Raw genomic sequence first — 21,562 nt, 5'->3', positions numbered from 1 at the left:
AGGGCTGGAATAGGGAGGGTAAGAGGAAGATACAAGAGGGAGGAGATATGGGGATATATGTGTATATATGGCTGATTGACTTTGTTATAAAGCAGAAATTAACACACCATTGTAAAGCAATTATACTCCAATAAAGATGTTTAAGAAATGTGTATGACAATATTTTGTACAGTGTGAAATACTATATGAGCATGTTTATGTCAATTGTGTTAGTTTTACCACTATTACCAGAGACCAAGTCATGACTAGGTCCATGGAAGCTACCTTAGTTTGTAATAGAAAGTGGGAAAACATTTCTGGCTCCACTAAGGAAAAAACCTACATCAACCTCACCCCAATGTTAATGGCAAAAAAAAGCATCCAATCTAAAGTACTGTACCTGCATGTACAGGATGTGATTCCAAGACCTAAAAGAATACTAAAAAATGACAACAATAAACTGCTTAATCAATCTGTCTCCCCAAGATCAGAGAATATAGAAGTAACAGTGTGGGATGTAGATGTGATGAGCCTTGAGTAATTTTGTTACTAAAACATTACCTTAAAGTCGACTTTTTCCAGTGTCCTCAGAGCCTCAATATTACCACTAATTGTCTCTTCCCATTAATTATCTGACAAAACTAGAAAAGATAGATTTGACTCTCCCAAGAACATATCCCTAAAACTAGATCTTCCTGTCAGTGAAAACATCACCACCTAGAAATCTAGACAACTAAGAGAGATTTATCAGACCATCATTAGCCAGAATGACAGTCATTTGGCATACTCGACAATTCATTGAACATTTCTGTGTGAGCACTTGCTCCTTCAGAACCCACACTCTGGAGTGATGGGCAAGCCTGATCTAATTATTTTCCTAAGTAGTACTGATCATAATTGCCGACATTGGCTGATAGAACCACCAAGTGATTAATGTCACAGCTGGTCCCTCAAGATGGGCTTCCTGATCCTAAAGTTATTCTGGGGGTCGGTATGAATATTTATATTCTTTCTAATGAAGTAAATTGGGGTGTACATGCTACAGATTGGAGTCATAAATTAGTGAAGGCCACAATAATCTTGTACTGCCTTGTACAATCCATGACAAGATTCTCTGCAAGAAAGTAGTGATAATTAGTGGAATAACCTGTGTATGCCTCCTGCAGGACATTGGACTGAGATGCACAGAACCACAGTATATACCATCAGGCATTTTAGATGAAATATCTAGTAAGCCAATAAGTCTATAATTTGTGGGAACTAAAATAATGTTCTTCTGAAAGTTGAGAAAGACTATGCTCTGGGTCCCTCCACATAGGATCAGATGGACAGATCAGTAGAATCACCAAATGATAAGATACCTGAGGGCAGAGCTAGGTCCCTGTTGTTCAACATTCCATCCCAAGTACTTAGTACAGTGCAGGGCATACTGCAGGCACTTTATAAACATTGTTGGATGGATGGATGGAGGGACAGATGAATAAATGACATCAATAAATGTAACCTAGATGGCCAGAATCAGAGGCCAACATTTGGAGTAATCTTCTTGAGAAAGAAACTCTTCCCAAGCTCCTTTATTTAGCATGAGTGTTTTTATCCAAATATAAACAATGCAAAAACATTACCAGGGCCCAGAAAATTTTGTAAGCACAATAAGATTTCCACTTGATTTATGAAACTGACAAAGTATCATAAGCATCTACTTTGATCTGAGTTTCTATTTCAGTCCTTCTCCCCAAATCCCAACTTCAGGCAGCTATGTCTACATTACAAGATCTCATTCTGACATCTAGTTCTTGCTACACGGATCCACTGTATCAACTTTTTTTTGCAAGGCAATACAAATTTTTAAATGAACTTCAAAACCCCAAACTCAACTGACACATATACACTACTACATATAAAATAGATAACTAATAAGGACCTACTGTATAGCACAGGGAACTCTACTCAATACTCTGTAACGGCCTGTATGGGAAAAGAATCTAAAAAAGAGTGGTATATGTATCATTGATTCACTTTCCTGTACACCTGAAACTAACACAACATTGTAAATCAACTACACTAAAAATTAAAAATAAAAAACCTCCAGAGCAGAAGCAAGAAGAACTGCAATCCTGCAGCCTGTGGAACAAAAACCACATTCACAGAAAGATAGACAAGATGAAAAGGCAGAGGGCTATGTACCAGATGAAGGAACAAGATAAAACCCCAGAAAGAAACCTAAATGGAGTAGAGATAGGTAACCTTCCAGAAAAAGAATTCAGAATAATGATAGTGAAGATGATCCAGGACCTCGGAAAAAGAATGGAGGCAAAGATCGAGAAGATGCAAGAAATGTTTAACAAAGACCTAGAAGAATTAAAGAACAAACAAACAGAGATGAACAATATAATAACTGAAATGAAAACTACACTAGAAGGAATCAATAGCAGAATAACTGAGGCAGAAGAATGGATAAGTTACCTGCAAGACAGAATGATGGAATTCACTGCTGCTAACAGAATAAAGAAAAAAGAATGAAAAGAAATGAAGACACCCTAAGAGACCTCTGGGACAACATTAAACGCAACAACATTCACATTATAGGGGTCCCAGAAGGAGAAGAGAGACAGAAAGGACCTGAGAAAATATTTGAAGAGATTATAGTCAAAAATTTCCTTAACATGGGAAAGGGAATAGCCACCCAAGTCCAGGAAGCACAGAGAGTCCCATACAGGATAAACCCAAGGAGAAACACACTGAGACACATAATAATCAAACTGGCAAAAATTAAAGACAAAGAAAAATTATTGAAAGCAGTATGGGAAAAATGACAAATAACACTAAAGGGAACTCCCATAAGGTTAACAGCTGATTTCTCAGCAGAAACTCTACAAGGCAGAAGGGAATGGCATAATATACTTAAAATGATGAAAGGGAAGAACCTACAACCAAGATTACTCTACCTGGCAAAGAACTAATTCAGATTCGATGGAGAAGTCAAAAGCTTTACAGACAAGCAAAAGCTAAGAGAACTCAGCACCACAAAACAATCTCTACAACAAATGCTAAAGGAACTCTCTAAGTGGGAAACACAAGAGAAGAAAAGGACATACAAACACAAACACAAAACAATTAAGAAAATGGTCATAGTAACATACATATCGATACTTACCTTAAACGCAAATGGATTAAATGCTGCAATCAAAAGACACAGGCTTGCTGAATGGATACAAAAACAAGACCCATATACAGGATGTCTACAAGAGACCCACTTCAGACCTAGGGGCACATACAGACTGAAAGTGAGGCAATGGAAAAAGATATTCCATGCAAATGGATATCAAAAGAAAGCTGGAGTAGCAATACTCATATTGGATAAAATAGACTTTAAACTAAGAATGTCACAAGAGACAAGGAAGGACACTACATAATGATCAAGGGATCAATCCAAGAAGAAGATATGACAATTATAAATATATACGCATCCAATATAGGAGCACCTCAATACATAAGGCAGCTGCTAATAGCTATAAAAGAGGAATTCGACAGTAACACAATAATAGTGGGGGACGTTAACACCTCACATACACCAGTGGACAGATCATCCAAAATGAAAAAAACATAAGGAATCAGAAGCTTTAAATGACACAATTGATATTTATAGGACATTCCATCCAAAAAGAGCATATTACACTTTCTTCTCAAGTGCACACAGAACATTCTCCAGGATAGATCACATCTTGGGTCACAAATCAAGCTTCAGTAAATTTAAGAAAAGTGAAATCATATCAGGCATCTTTTCTGACCACAACACTATCAGATTAGAAATCAATTACAGGGAAAGAGCCTACAAAACACAAACACATGGAAGCTAAACAATACATTACTAAATAGCCAAGAGATCACTGAAGAAATCAAAGAGGAAATCAAAAAATACCTAGAGACAAATGACAATGAAAACACGAAGATGCAAACCCTATGGGATGCAGCAAAAGCAGTCTCAGAGGGAAGTTTATAGCTATACAAGCATACCTCAAGAAACAAGAAAAATCTCAAATAAACAATCTAACCTTACACCTAAAGGAACTAGAGAAAGAAGAACAAACAAAACCCAGAAGTTAGCAGGAGGAAAGAAATCATAAAGATCAGAGCATAAATAAATGAAATAGAAACAAAGAAAACAATAGCAAAGATCAATAAAACTAAAAGCTGGTTCTTTGAGAAGATAAACAAAATTGATAAACCATTAGCCAGACTCATCAAGAAAAAGAGGGAGAGGACTCAAATCAATAAAATTAGAAATGAAAAAGAAGTTACAACAGACACCGCAGAAATACAAAGCATCCTAAGAGACTACTACAAGTAACTCTATGCCAATAAAATGGACAACCTGGAAGAAATGGACAAATTCTTAGAAAGGTATAACCTTCCAAGACTGAACCAGTAAAAAATAGAAAATATGAATAGACCAATCACAAGTAAGGAAATTGAAACTGTGATTAAAAATCTTCCAACAAACAAAAGTCCAGGAACAGATGGCTTCACAGGTAAATTCTATCAAACATTTAGAGAAGAGCTAACAACCATCCTTCTCAAATTCTTCTAAAAAATTGTGGATGAAGGAACACTCTGAAACTCATTCTATAAGGCCACCATCACCCTGATACCAAAACCAGATAAAAACACTACAAAAAAAGAAAATTACAGACCAATATCACTGATGAATATAGATGCTAAAATCTTCAAGAAAATACTAGCAAACAGAATCCAACAACACATTAAAAGTATCATACACCATGATCAAGTGGGATTTATCCCAGGGATGCAAGGATTCTTCAATATATGCAAATCAATCAATGTGAAACTCCATATTAACAAACTGAAGAATAAAAATCATATGATCATCTCAATAGATGCGGAAAAAACTGTTGACAAAATTCAGCACTGATTATGATAAAAACTCTCCAGAAACTGGGCGTAGAGGGAACCTACCTCAACATAATAAAGGCCATATATGACAAACCCACAGCAAACGTCATTTTCAACAGTGAAAAACTGAGAGCATTTCCTCTAAGATCAGGAACAAGACAAGGATGTCCACTCTCACACTATTATTCAACATAGCTTTGGAAGTCCTAGCCACAGCAATCAGAGAAGAAAAAGAAATAAAAGGAATAGAAATTGGAAAACAAGAAGTAAAACTGTCATTCTTTGCAGATGACATGATATTATACATAGAGAATCCTAAAGATGCCACCATAAAACCACCAGAGCTAATCAATGAATCTGGCAAAGTTGCAGGATACAAAATCAATGCACAGAAATCTCTTGCATTCCTATACACTAATGATGAAAAATCTAAAAGAGAAATTAAGGAAACACTCCTATTTACCATTGCAACAAAAAGAATAAAATACCTAGGAATAAACCTACATAGGAAGACAAAAGACTTGTATGCAAAAAACTGTAAGACACTGATGAAAGAAATTAAAGATGATACCAACAGATAGAGAGATATACCATGTTCTTGGATTGGAGGAATCAATATTGTGAAAATGATTCTACTACCCAAAGCAATCTACAGACTCAATGCAATCCCTATCAAATTACCAATGGCATTTTTTACGGAACTAGAACAAAAAATCTTAAAATTTGCATGGAAATACAAAGACCCCTTACAGCCAAAGCAGTCTTGAGGGAAAAAAATGGAGCTGGTGGAATTAGACTCCCTGACTTCAGACTATACCACAAAGCTACAGTAATCAAGAGAATATGGTACTGGCACAAAAACAGCAATATAGATCAATGGAACAAGATAGAAAGCCCAGAGATAAACCCACACACCTACGGTCAATTAATCTATGACAAAGGAGGCAAGGATATTCAGTGGAGAAAAGACAGTCTCTTCAATAAGTAGTGCTGGGAAAACTGGACAGCTACATGTTAAAGAATGAAATTAGAACACTCCCTAACACCATACACAGAAATAAACTCAAAATGGATTAAAGACCTAAATGTAAGGCCAGACACTATAAAACTCTTAGAGGAAAACTTAGGAAGAACATTCTTTGACATAAATCACAGCAAGATATTTTTTGATCCACCTCCTAGAGTAATGGAAATAAAAACAAAAATCAACAAATGGGACCTAATGAAACTTCAAAGCTTTTGCTCAGCAAAGAAAACCATAAACAAGACAAAAAGACTACCCTCAGAATGGGAGAAAATATTTGCAAATGAATCTATGGACAAAGGATTAATCTCCAAAATATATAAATAGCTTATGCAGCTCAATATTAAAAAAACAAACAACCCAATCCAAAAATGGGCAGAAGACCTAAATAGACATTTCTCCAAAGAAGACATACAGATGGCCAAGAAGCACATGAAAAGCTGCTGAACATCACTAATGATTAGAGAAATGCAAATCAAAACTACAATGAGGTATCACTTCATACCAGTTAGAGTGGGCATCATCAGAAAATCTACAAACAACAAATGCTGGAGAGGGTGTGGAGAAAAGGGAACCCTGTTGCACTTTTGGTGGGAAGGTAAATTGATACAGCCACTATGAAGGACATTATGGAGGTTCCTTAAAAAACTAAAAATAGAATTACCTTTTGATCCAGCAATCCCACTACTGGGCATATACCCAGAGAAAACCATAATTCAAAAAGACACGTGCACCCCAATGTTCATTGCAGCACTATTTACAATAGCCAGGCCATGGAAACAACCTAAATGTCCATCAACAGATGAATGGATAAAGAAGATGTGGTACATATATACAATGGAATATTACTCAGCCCTAAAAAGGAACGAAATTGGGTCATTTGTTGAGACGTGGATGGATCTAGAGACTCTCATACAGAGTGAAGTAAGTCAGAAAGAGAAAAACAAATATCGTATATTAACGCGTATATGTGTAACCTAGAAAAATGGTAGAGATGAACTGGTTTGCAGGGCAGAAATTGAGAAACAGATGTAGAGAACAAATGTATAGACATCAAGGGAGGAAAGTGGCAGGGGGTGGTGGTGTGATGCATTGGGCGATTGGTATTGACTTGTGTACACTGATGTGTATGAAACTGATGACTAATAAGAACCTGCTGTATAAAAAAATAAATTAAATTAAAAACAAAATCCTCCAAACTAAAATTAATATAAAAAAAGCCATGACCAAGATGTTGTAGGAGTTTAGATGAAATATATAAGAACAGAATTTAGGAGCAAGCCATTTTTTTGTTTGAAAAAAGTAATAGTAGACCAATTTTTCCAGCTTAAGTTAATATCAGTCAGCAGATCCCTCATTAGACAGAGTTTGGACTCTATAATTAAATTTAATAAACAGATATTATGATCTATAGAGTCTACCTATGATTAATTAATACTGTTCTGCTCATACATTAATATGTGAATATTTAGCAGGTCTTCCATCTGTGTGAAATGTTTATAATTATTAAAATAATTATTTGCTATCAGGTATAGACTAGAGCAGGTAAATAATATTTAAATGCTGATGATCTAGGTCTCAAAGTCAATCTATGCCTTCACTATATCCTGGAATGCTTATAGAATTTTTCCTAAGTAACCAGGTAATTCCAAAACATTTGTGTACATGTGATTCTCCAAGAGAGCTGGTTAAGATGCAAGTTCTAGGACACTACCCAAAGACTCCAGTTTAGAATCTCTGAGCAAAAGGCGCTCTCAAATTTTCATTTAAAATAATAATCCCAACAGATTCTGATGCAGTAGGGAAAGGTCTAGACATGGATTTATTCTTAAACTGCCCATTTATTCTAATCATAATTTTGGGAGACAATAAATTCTAAAATGTTCCAAAATTATAGTCAGAAAATTATGGAGATAATTAATACAGGACATGTGTAAAGGGGGTAGAAAAAGAGGAGTTTGAGAGAATTAATTGTTCCTTCTCAAAGAACATGAGACTTAACGTAATTTTTAAAAGAACAAAACACTTCAGACGGAGAGAACTTGCCTCTATTTTTATTTCCAACATCTTAGTTTTATTTGGGATTGGGCGGGAGTATTCTGCCCACTGAAAGATCACAAAGTGAGAGAGAAAATCAAGTAAATAATTGGTATAATATATAAAACAGAACACAGTGTCTGAAAAAGAGTATATTTGCAAAGAATACTTGTTGAATAAAATGAACAAATGTCTTAATGAATAATTATAGTAGTTCATAGGAAGAAATATATTTTTACAGATGTCAGAATTGTCTATTTGATAAAGTTTTCTTGTAACAAAATTCTGGGGTCCATTCTATAAAATGATGTTAAGGTTGATAATAGTGTTAATCTAATAGTGTTATCAACTAAGGTTGATAATAGTTGTTAGCCAGTAATCTTTTCATTGCAAGCGGCAGAAACTCTAGTTCAAAGAGGTTTTAACATGAAAAAACTAGAGATTTTTAAAGTGGGAAGACCAAGAGTGGATTTTTTGACTTCAGGTACAGCTGGGTCTGGAGCACAAAGTTTTGTTGTTGTTGTTTTTTCCAAAATTCTAGTTTTCCCATCTCTCTACTCTGCATTTCTCTGTGCTTGCTCCATTCTCATTCAAACTCTCTCCTCATGATGACAAGAAGGCTGCCATTATCTCCAATTCCACATCCCATGCTACCAGTAATTTTACCAGTAAAAAGAAAAGAGAGTACTTTTATGCCAATAGCTCAAGCAAAATTTCCTCCAGATGAGCTCTTATTGGGACATAGTAACATGATTTAGGCCACACACCTGTCATTGAACCAATCACTGTGGCCAAGGACACAGCCTTAAGCCTGAAACATACCTACCCCTTGACCTGGAGCATGGCTAGCCACACCCAAACAACATGGACTGAGAATGAAGGAGTAATAGTTCTCAAAGAAAAAATAAGGTGCTATTATCAGCATGTGAAATTTACTATGTAAAAATCTACAATAGATACCGTCAAACTGAAGTCCTTCTGAACGAACCAAGAGAAAGGAGCTTTAAGGAAAAATTCATGTGACAGTAAGTGTATTCATTACGGCATTCCTAGGTCAGAGGCGGGTACAAATACCTTTGTAGTTAAGAAGGAGGAAGAGGAAGAGGGGGAAAAGGAGGAGAATGAGGAGGTGAAGGAGGAGGGAAAGGAGGGGGGAAGAGGAGGGGAGGAGACAACAACTATGACAACAACGGTGCTAAAATAATTTTGAGATGTTAAGGTAAGAACATTCAGTTTGGGACACTTCTTTGCCATCCTACACTGAAATAGGATAGAGGTTCATAGAATTTTAGGGTTAGAAGGTCCTTAAATACCACCTCATCTAAGTAACTGGGTTGCGAAGAAAGAAATAAAACATCTCAGGATTTGGCTCCTTCTACGTGTCTATTTCCATCTCTCACCATTTAATCCATTGTTTTACTGTCTATCCCTGTATTGTCCAATGTGGTAGCCATTTGGCCACTGAGCACTTGAAATGTGGCTAGGTCAAAGTGAGTTGTGCTCTAGGTATAAAATACACAGAGAACTTCAAAGACAGTATGAAAAAATGAAGTAAAATGTTTCATTAATATCTTTATATTGATTAGTCATTGAAATGATATCTGGTATATATTGGGCTAAATGAAATATATTATTAAAATTAATTTGATCAATTTTTTTTACTTTTTTTAACATGACTACTACAAAAATTTAAATTATAAGTCATGTTTACTTATATAACTCATATTTGTGGTTCATGATAGGTTTTTGTGAGGCACCACTTTTCTATCCACACTTTTAGTGGCTACCACACACGTTGGATGGCAGGGATATCGAATAATATCCTCCAAACTGAAGGAACTATGAGACTGAAACATGAAACAGTCAACTCCATAAAATGCAATTATGAAGTTTATTGTGTGTACTTACTTACGGGCAGGATTGAGCAGACAGCAATCCAGAAGCATTTGCAGCTACATTCTGCACCCCTTAAAAGGGGTACAGGGGGATTTAACGGGGCCAAACCTAAGAATAGAATCTGACTACCAAGTGAGAAGCACTTTCGCACTGATGGAAACCAGGGTTTTTTTCCTCCTGTCCCCTCCCAGGTGTCTCATGAACACTAACCATGTGTCAGCATAAGACATTCTTCCAGTGTTCAGTAAGTCAGACAGAGAAAGACAAATATCATATGATATTGCTTACCTGTGGAATTTTAAAAAATGGTACAAATAAACTTATCTTCAAAACAGAAATAGTCACAGATGTAGAAAACAAATTTATGGTTGCCCAGGGGAAAAGGGGAAGTGGGGAGAGGGATAAATTGGGAGATTGGGATTGACATATACACACTGTTATATACAAAATAGATAACTAATAAGAACCTTCTGTATAGCACAGGGAACTCTACTCAGCACTCTGTAATGACCTATATGAGAAAAGAATCTAAAAAAGAGTGGATATGTGTATATGTATAACTGATTCACTTTGCTGTACAGCAGAAACTAACACAACATTGTAAATCAACTATACTCCAATAAAAATAAAATAAAAATTTTTTAAAAGGCATTCTTCCAGTTTTCATATCAGATGAAGGCAAGCGTAAAAGTCAATAAGGAACTTATCTGGCTTGGGCACATTCCTTGTTTGTAGACTAAAGTTCAGTCACATAGAAGAGAGAGAGAGTAGGACTTTGGGACCAAGATGGAGCTGACAAAATGGAGTCAGTGTGATTCAGCTATACAAACATGCCCCCTTCTTTCTAATTTCCTGAGCAGTGCACATATTCTTACCACTGCCTGGAACAATCCTACCTTCTGTGCATCCTCAGGGTCCAGCATAAGTCATCCCATCAAGGACAGTGTTCTTGACCTATCTGCTCCCTTGTATGTGTTCTCACAGCTCCTTTCCACCACATTCCTCACACTGTGTTGTTACCACTTGCTTGTTTATCTTCTAAGTCCCCTGATTTCAGGCACCATGTTTTTCTTGCTCACCACTGTATCCTAAACACATAGTAAGTGCTCATTAAATATTTACTGGACTGATGTAGAAAAATAAAGGTTAAGTTACTCTCCCATAGTTCCCCAGAAACTCAAGTATCCTCCTGCCTAACAGGAATAGAAAGTATATCCTGTATTCAAATTTCTGGTCTTTAAATTTTCTAGAACATATTATCTTTTCCTTCATTTCTAAATAGTAAGAATGGTTCATTTGCATTTTTTACCTCATAGATGACTTAATGGAGGGGTTTTGTCCCCAGAGAATTGAAAGAGGATCCTCCAGTGAAAGCACAGTAATACTTTGCATAGTTAACAGAGATCTGCAATAAAAAATCTTATGATCTAAGCATCAAGACAAACAGCTATCATAACATTTAAAACACACACTATATTTACTTTCCAGCTTTTTCATTATAAAATCAATGGAGTGTTAATCATTTAAGCAGTAGCTTGCTCACTGGGAATTCCCAGACTCTTCTTTCAGAGGCATACATTTATAAGTTGCTCAATTTACCCAATATCTCAGAACAATTTCCATTAGAAAATATGAATATTTAATGAAAAGAAAACTGGTACAAGCCACTTCTCTTAAGTATCTAACGAGTTACTGGAAGAAATGAAATATATGAGTGAGTTATCTCATTTCCTATTTCCATCATGTAACTGCCTTCTGCAGCTGCCTTTGAACGTTGTCCTATGTTTTGTTTCGTAGCTGGGTTTTTGTTGTGATGTGCCTTGTTGGTTGTGAGGTTTTGCTTATTTATTGGGCAATAAAGGGATATTGGTGATATACAGCGTGTTTCCCTAGACATGAACCACTGCAAAAAAAAGCTGTGCTGTTTCTTCCCACCAGATATCACTGTAAATGAGACAATTAGGGGTTTGTGTGTGTGTGTATGTGTGTGTGTGTGTGTGTAATGTAAGAGCTTAATTTAAATATGGTCACATGCCTTGCATATTGCAGCTGGAAAAGTGCCCTCACACATTTTTATCTTACTGGCTCTCAGTGGAGGTTATCATTATTCCCAGTTTACAAATGAATCCACAGAAGACTGGAGAGGTGACATGCTTGCCCAAGTGCCACAGCCAAGATTCAACCTAAGACTTTAAATTTCGTCTTCTTCCTCTACTCCAAACCTCCCTGGTATCTGGTATACCTTTTAAAACATTTGCTTTCACAAAATATCTAATTTCAACTTGATTTTATTATTTGCCTCTTTCTTGTTCAACTCAAGAGTACTTGGCACATAGTGAGTATGCATTAAATGTTACCTATATTATTATTCTTTCTTTTAAAGTGAGATTACTGAATAGAAATGGCATTTTTTTTTAAGTTGGATTCTATTTCGCTGTACAGCTAATTGTTCTCCTTTTAAGGCATGTAAGTAGACTCCTTATTCCTTGGCTCCATGTTTACATCATCCGCCTCTCTATGATTCCATGTTCCTCTAAGGCATAGGGCAAATTCTTTGAGTCATGTCAATACCAGAGGTCTCAAATACTTGTCATAATTTAAAGCCCTAATTGTCTCTCTACAGATTCTATAATGGTGCCACTTAGTATGGAATCTTCTTTCTGGGCCAAAGGGAGGGTAAATTTCATGATCTCTCGTTTCAAGTAGGGTTGATATATTTTTTCTCTTTTCACTAGCTTTTTTGAACCCTTCTAATTTCCTTCACTTTTAATTTTCAACTCCTCTCTTTCCATTAGAGTGCTTAAAACAAACTTTCACAACCCTGTGAGAATTTCCTTGAACCCCACCGAATCCTTGACAGTGTCCTCAGAATTGGAAAAGAGAGGCCCTGCAACAAATATTTTCAATCTATAAAAAAGACCACTTGATTATTTTTCATTTTGTTTTTGTTCATGCAGATAAAATGAACCCTAATAATGGTACTCTAATCAGAGAATTTGATCTTCTGGCCCAGGTTAGATGCATGTAAACCCTACAGTCAGTTTGGTTTAATGAAAAAAGAACGTGTTTCTCTGAGTGGAAGGAAAAGGAGGAAATCACAGACAGAGGGGAGATAAAGAGATAGTGGTACATGGTATTAACAGACTGGAAAGCTTATGTTTAGTTTTGGAAACTTCATTTCTTCAATGAATGATAGAGAGCCTAATACCTGCAAAGCTAGAAAAGTTTTCACCTTCTTAAATTGTACCACGTAGTGTTTGAGAAATTAAACTCTGTATTGGTTAGTTTGTTATAGCTAGTAACAACCAGCTATAACTAGCTAGTTTGTTATGGCTAGTATTAGTTTGTTACAGCTGGCTTGCTATAGTACTATTAGTTTGTTACAACTAAACCAGAGTGGTTAGTTTGTTATTACTGTAAGAACTCCAACACTTCATTGCCTATTCACAAGAAAAGTTTATTCCTAGCTCACTAAAACTGGAAATCAGTGTTCCTAATCTGTAGGAAGTTCTTCTACATGGAGAATCAGAGATCTGGACTCCTTCCCTCCTGAGCAATACTACTCACCATTTATGGGCTAGAAAATAATCACACTGTCACACTTGCAGCAAGAGGGGCTGGGAAATGTCCAGGAAAAACAAACAAACAAAAAGAAAAACAATTTTGGTGAATAGTTGGGAAATCTCTGCTACCAGCTTTGAATTGAATCCTGATTTGAATCCTGGCCCCATAACTGACTAACTTTGTGGTCAGGGACAAGTAACCTGAATGAGGAATATAATATCTCTCTATGCTTGGTTGTGAGGATAAGTGATGTAAAAATCCTAAAAAAACTTCCAACATTTCTTAAGTGCCAGATAACATACCAGGTTTTTTCCACATTATTTTATATAATTTTCAGAATCCACCTATAAAGTAGCAACTATTATTATCATCTCTGTTTTATAGACTGAAGTAAAAATATAACCAACAACTGTTCATGTCCCCCTGTATCCACATTCTTACAATGTGATTTTCCAGTAACTCACATCAAAAGTTGGAATCCCTACCCCATGAATCTGATCTGATCTTGTGACTTGTTTTTGCCAACAGAATGTTGCAAAAGTGACACTACCAAATTGGAGCCTTAGATTACTAGCTTTTTTGGACCCCCACAATCACCATGTGGACAAGTCCAGGCTTACGTGGTAGACGGTGAGAAAACATGTGCCAAAGATCTTTCTTGGGTGAAGCACATCTAGACTGATCCATCCTCCCAGCTGACTCACCAGCTCACAGACATATGAGCTAGCCAAAACGAAAACAGTCTAGCCTGGCCCAGACCAGAAAAACCACCCTGTCAAACCACAGACTCATGAGTTTAATAAACTCTATTTTAATCTACTTTGGTGTGGTTTGTTATACAGCATTATTTGTCTTAATAAGTAGCTGAGACAGAAGTTCCAAAATGTCTCATTACCAGCTTTAGGTCACATATCCAGTAAGCAATAGAGCAGGAGTGAAACCATAATCTATGGAATCTAAAACTTATGTCATCAGAAAGAACACAAATGGACTTCCCTGGTGGTGTAGTGGTTAAGAATCTGCCTGCCAATGCAGGGGACACAGGATCAATCCCTGGCCCAGGAAGATCCCACATGCCATAGAGCAGTTAAGCCCGTGTGCCACAACTACTGAGTCTGCTCTCTAGAGCCCACAAGCCACAACTACTGAGCCCATGTGCCAAAACGACTGAGGCCCACGTGCCTAGAGTCCATGCTCTGCAACTAGAGAAGCCACCGCAATGAGAAGCCAGAGCATCACAACAAAGAGTAGACCCCACTCGCTGCACCAAGAGAAAGCCCGTGTGCAGCAATGAAGACCCAACACAGCCAAAAATTAATTAATTTTTTAAAAATGGACAAATAACAAATGTTGGTGAGGAGGTGGAAAAAAGAGAACCCTCCTACATGCACCCCAAAGTTCACAGCAGCATGGTTTACATTTGTTAAGATATGGAAGCAACCTAAGTGTCCATCAATAGATGGGTGAACAAAGAAGGTGTGGTATAGCCAACATCATTCTCAATGGTGAAAAACTGAAACCATTTCCACTAAGATTAGGAACAAGACAAGGTTGCCCACTCTCACTGCTATTAATCAACATAGTTTTGGAAGTTGTAGCCACAGCAATCAGAGAAGAAAAAGAAATAAAAGGAATCCAAATCAGAAAGGAGGAAGTAAAATTGTCACTGTTTCCAGATGACAGCATAGTATACAGAGAGAATCCTAAAGATGCTACCAGAAAACTACTAGAGCTAATCAATGAATTTGGTAAAGTAGCAGGATACAAAATTAATGCACAGAAATCTTTTGCATTCCTACACATTAATGATGAAAAATCTGAAAGAGAAATCAAGGAAACACTCCCATTTACCATAGCAACAAAAAGAATAAAATACCGAGGAATAAACCTACCTAAGGAAACAAGAAACCTGTATGCAGAAAACTATAAGACACTGATGAAAGAAATTAAAGATGATACAAACAGATGGAGAGATATACCATGTTCTTGGATTGGAAGAATCAACATTGTAAAAATGACTCTACTACCCAAAGCAATCTACAGATTCAATGCAATCCCTATCAAATTACCAATGGCATTTTTCACAGAACTAGAAGGAAAATTTCGCAATTTGTATAGAAACACAAAACACCCAAAAAGCCAAAGCAATCTTGAGAAAGAAAAATGGAACAGGAGGAATCAGGCTCCTGGACTTCAGACTATACTATAAAGCTACAGTAATCAAGACAGTATGGTAGTGGCAAAAAAACAGAAATATACATCAATGGAACAGGATAGAAAGCCCAGAGATAAACCCATGCACCTATGGTCACCTTATTTTTAATAAATGAGTCGAGAATATACAATGGAGAAAGGCCTCTTCAATAAGTGTGCTGGGAAAACTGAACAGGTACATGTAAAAGTATGAGATTAGAACACTCCCTAATACCATACACAAAAATAAACTGAAAATGGATTAAAGACCTAAATGTAAGGCCAGACACTCTCAAACTCTTAGAGGGAAACATGGGCAGAACACTCTATGACATACATCACAGTAAGATCCTTTTTGACCCAACTCCTAGAGAAATGGAAATAAAAACAAACAAATGAGACCTGATGAAACTGAAAAGCTTTTTACAGCAAAGGAAACCATAAACAAGATGAAAAGACAACCCTCAGAATGGAAGAAAATACTTGCAAGTGAAGCAACTGACAAAGGATTAATCTCCAAAATTTACAAGCAGCTCATGCAGCTCAATATCAAAAAAACAAACAACCCAATCCAAAAATGGGCAGAAGACCTAAACAGACATTTCTCCAAAGATATACTGATTGCCAACAAACACATAAAAGAATGCTCAAAGTCACTAATCATTAGAGAAATGCAAATCAAAAGTACAATGAGGTATCACCTCACACCAGTTAGAATGGCCATCACCAAAAAATCTACAAACAATAAATGCTGGAGAGGGTGTGGAGATAACGGAACCCTCTTGCACTGCTGGTGGAAATGTAAATTGATAGAGCCACTATGGAGAACAGTATGGACGTTCCTTACAAAACTAAAAACAGAACTGCCATATGACCCAGCAATCCCAATACTGGGCATACACCCTGAGAAAACCATAATTCAAAAATAGTCATGTACCACAATGTTCATTGCAGCTCTATTTACAATAGCCAGGACATGGAATCAACCGAAGTGTCCATCGACAGATGAAAGGATAAAGAAGATTTGGCACATATATACAATGGAATATTACTCAGCCATTAAAAGAAATGAAATTGAGTTATTTGTAGTGAGGTGGATGGACCTAGAGTCTGTCATACAGACTGAAGTAAGTCAGAAAGAGAAAAACAAATACTGTATGCTAGCACATATATATGGAATCTAAAAAAGAAAAAAAGAAAATGGTTCTGAACAACCTAGGGGCAGGACAAGAATAAAGACACAGACATAGAGAATGGACTTCAGGACACAGGGAGGGGGAAAGGTAAGCTGGGACGAAGTGAGAGGCTGGCATGGACTTATATATACTACCAAATGTAAAATAGATAGCTAGTGGGAAGCAGCCGCATAGCACAGGGAGATCAGCTCAGTGCTTTGTCACCACTTAGAGGGGTGGGATAGGGAGGGTGGGAGGGAGACTCAAGAGGGAGGAGATAAGGGGATATATGTATAGCTGATTCACTTTGTTATAAAGCAGAAACTAACACACCATTGTAAATCAATTATACTTCAATAAAGATGTTTAAAAAAAGACGGTGTGGTATATATACACAATGGAATACGACTCAGCCATAAAAGATAATGAAAAAATGCCAGCTGCAGCAACATGTATGGACTTGGAGGGCATTATGCTAAGTGAAATAAATGGGACAGAGAAAGACAAATACTGTATGATAGCACATGTGGAATGTAAAAACTACAACAAACTAGTGAATATAAAAACAATAACAAAAAAAAGCAGACTCACAGACATAGAGAGCAATCTAGTGGTTACCAGTGTGGAGAGGGAAGGAGGAGGAGCCATAACAGGTAGGGGATTAAGAGGTACAAACTATTATGTGTGAAATAAGCCTCAAGGATACATGGTACAACAGAGGGAATAAGGCCAATATTTTGTAATAACTATAAATGGAGTATAACCTTTAAAAAATTTGAATCACTATATTGCACACCTGTAACTTACATAATATTTTACATGAACTATAATTTAAAAAAGTAAATGCATTTATCCAGAATAAATAAATAAATAAAACCTATGTCTTCAGCTACAATATGCTAAGATAATTATCTCATCAAATTGTCTGATGTGCTCAACTAATAAAAGCCATTAATACTCTGCCCTGTATTAAACTCTAAAATCCAAGGCATACTAGTGTTTGCCTTGTCGATGTTAGGTGCTCACAACTCTTTCTCCAATACTAGTACTCTGCTTCACATGTAATGTCTTCAGTAAATACTCTTTGAATGAATTACTAAAAGTTTGCTACTCAGATAAATCAGCAATAAGCCCACCCTCAAGGAGCTGAGTCTAAAAGAGAAGATTAAACGCAGACATAAATAATGGCAATATAAGATGAAAAGTGTTATGTGTGACAGGCAGAGAGTCAATAGAGCATTCTAGGAATTCAGAGGTGGAGAAATTTCTTGCTGCAAGGGAGGTAGTAAACTATTTCACTGAGATGATGATGTTTGCTTTTATCTTCAGTGAATGGATTTCAAACATACAAAGATTATCAGCATGCATTTCAGCCACAGGGACATCAAGAACAACCCATGGTAGTAAGAAACAATAACATGAACACAAGGAAACAGTGAATGGTTTCTACTGGGTGAAAAATAAATTAAGTCTACTTCATGAGTCAAAGACTTCATGCAATCAAATCTCTTCACCCTGACTCAAAGACTCTGATGATTGGCTGCATCTGGTTCTAACTCCTATCACTTAATTCACCTCTTTTCATTCATTCAGTGATTTTTACTTTTATCCATTTATTCATTCTTTTTTTTTTTTAAAAAAGGCATTATTTATCTAAGAACACAGCTAGGCACCATTTCCAAAGATTAGAAAGGAAAATGAACTTCACCCACGTCTTTCAGAACAGAGTAGAAGACTTTGAAAGGCAACGACCACTTGTACTCTTCTCTTTCACTTCTCAAAGCACCTGTCACAAAATGATACTCAAATGCAAGCTGAACACACAAATACACAAAAATAATAGCTGGTTTTAAATTAATTTAAAAGTTGATTAAGAGAAAAATGGCCCTTTTTTCCAACAAGGTGCTCACTTAATGTTCACTACTGGTTACATCTACAAAGCTCAATTGTATTTATTAAATAGTTCTACGTATTAATGGGAATCACTTACTGTCCTGTGGCATCAGACTTGGCAAGTTGTCTAAGATATGATCCTTGCCTTGAAGGTGCAGAGAGACGTAAAAGCCAGGGACTAGTCCAGGCCCTGAGGATCCATTGGTGAATGAGACAGAGAAAGTCCTTATTCTCAGAGAGTTTCCAGACTAGAAAGGGGATACCTACAACAAAGAAAAATACTATTACAAAACTTTAAGATAATTCCAAAAAGTGATATATGCTATGAGATAATAAAGCAATGTAATATAACAGAAAGCTATTGCATCTAACTTCTTTAAACAGGGGCTCAGGAAAGACTTTCTGAAGAACTGCCATTTCAGCTGACAATCTGAGGACAGGGTGTTCTAGGCAGTGTGAGAGGCAATTCAAAAGCCTTATGTTTACCTCACACCAGTCAGAATGGCCATCATTAAAAAGTCTGCAAATAACAAATGCTGGAGAGGGTATGAAGAAAAGGGAACCCTCCTACACTGTTGGAGGAAATGTAAATTGGTACAACCACTACAGACAACAGTATGGAGGTTTCTTCAAAAATTAATAATAGAGTTATCACATGATTCAGTAATCCCACTCCTGGGCATATATCTGGAGAGAACTCTAATTCAAAAAGATACATGTAACCCAATGTTCATAGCAGCACTTTTCACAATAGCCAAGACATGGAAGCAACCCAAGTGTTCATTGACAGATCAATGGATAAATAAGATGTGGTATATGTATGCAATGAAATACTACTAAGCCATACAAAAATAATGAAATAATGTCATCTGCAGCAACATGGATGGATCTAGAGATTATCACACTAAGTGAAGTAAGTCAGGAGGAGAAAGACAAATATCATATGATATCACTTATATGTGGAATCTAAAATATGACACAAATGAACATATCTATGTTCATATCTAAACAGAAACAGACTCAAAGACTTAGAAAATAAACTTATGGTTACCAAAGGGTGGGGAGAGTGGAGGGATAAATTAGGAGTTGGGATTAAGAGATACAAAAACAACAAGGTCCTACTGTATAACACAAGGAATTATATTCAATATCTTATAATAAACTATAATGGAAAAGAATCTGAAAAACAATAGATATATAAAAATCAATTTGCTGTACACCAGAAACTGACAGAACATTGTAAATCAAGTAAAATTCAATAAAAACAAAACATAGGCTTAAAGTCTAGAATAAACTAGCTTATACATCACATATATCACTATTTAAAGTGAGGTAAGTAACTTAAGATGACTTAGAGATACTGCCACACTAAACAGTCAGTGTTTAAAGTTCAAAGCTAGGCAAAACAAACAAAAAACAAAAAAGCTAGGCACAGACTCCGCTGAGACAATCTCACTCACAGCACTTTCAGAGTGAGGACGCATGTATATGCTGTGAGTTTTCCTTATCTGTTAACCACAAATTATCCCTGGCTGTCAACCATGAATTGGAGGCCACCCCTAACTGCCTTGGCTTCCTCTCTCGCTAGCTGTCATGCTGTCAAGTTCTTGGCACCCTTGGATGCCTGTGCTAAAATGCAATTTTTGGGTTTTTTGTTTGTTTGTTTAAAAATTTTGTTGGAGTATAATTGCTTTAAAATGGTGTGTTAGTTTCTGCTATAACAAAGTGAATCAACCATACATATATCCCCATGCCTCCTCCCTCTTGCGTCTCCCTCCCACCCTCCCTATCCCACCCCTCTAGGTGGTCACAAAGCACCGAGCTGATCTCCCTGTGCTATGCAGCTGCTTCCAACTAGCTATCTATTTTACGTTTGGTAGTGTATATATGTCCATGCCACTCTCTCACTTTGTCCCAGCGTACCCTTCCCCCTCCCCATATGCTCAAGTCCATTCTCTAGTAGGTCTGTATCTTTATTCCTGTCTTGCCCCTGGGTTCTTCATGACCTTTTTTTTTTTTTTTTTAGATTCCATATATATGTGTTAGCATATGGTATTTGTTTTTCTCTTTCTGACTTACTTCACTCTGTATGACAGACTCTAGGTCCATCCACCTCACTACAAATAACTCAATTTCATTTCTTTTAATGGTTGAGTAATATTCCATTGTATATATGGGTCACATCATCTTTATCCATTCATCTATCAATGGACACATACATTGATTCCATGTCCTGGCTATTGTAAATAGAGCTGCAATGAACATTCTGGTAAATGACTCTATTTGAATTATGGTTTTCTCAGGGTGTATGCCCAGTAGTGTGATTGCTGGGTTCTATGGTAGTTCTATTTTTAGTTTTGTAAGGAACCTCCATACTGTTCTCCATAGTGACTGTATCAATTTACATTCCCACTAACAGTGCAAGAGGGTTCCCTTTTCTCCACACCTCTCCAGCATTTATTGTTTGTAGATTATTCGACGATGGCCATTCTGACTGGTGTGAGGTCATACCTCATTGCAGTTTTGATTTGCATTTCTCTAATGATTAGTGACGTTGAGCATTCTTTCATGTGTTTGTTGGCAATCTGTGTATCTTATTTGGAGAAATGTCTATTTAGGTCTTCTGCCCATTTTTGCTTTTTGTTTTTTTTTAAGATGACAAAATTATATGAACAGAAATTTCAAAAAGGAAATATGGCTGTCTGATTCACTTTGCTGTACACCTGAAACACAACATTGTAAATTAACTATACTCCAATAAAAATTAAAAAAAAGAAATATGGTTGGAAATTAACACATGGAAAACCACTCACATTGTGTCAATAGGGAAATGTTAGTTAAAATCACTAGATACACCTATGACATCACTGAAATTAGAAAGCCTGAA

This window comes from Orcinus orca, chromosome 3 (genome assembly GCF_937001465.1).
Source record: "Orcinus orca chromosome 3, mOrcOrc1.1, whole genome shotgun sequence".
Classification (NCBI taxonomy): Eukaryota; Metazoa; Chordata; class Mammalia; order Artiodactyla; family Delphinidae; genus Orcinus; species Orcinus orca.
The sequence above is the reverse complement of the archived record's forward strand: the minus strand, read 5'-3'. Positions refer to the sequence as shown.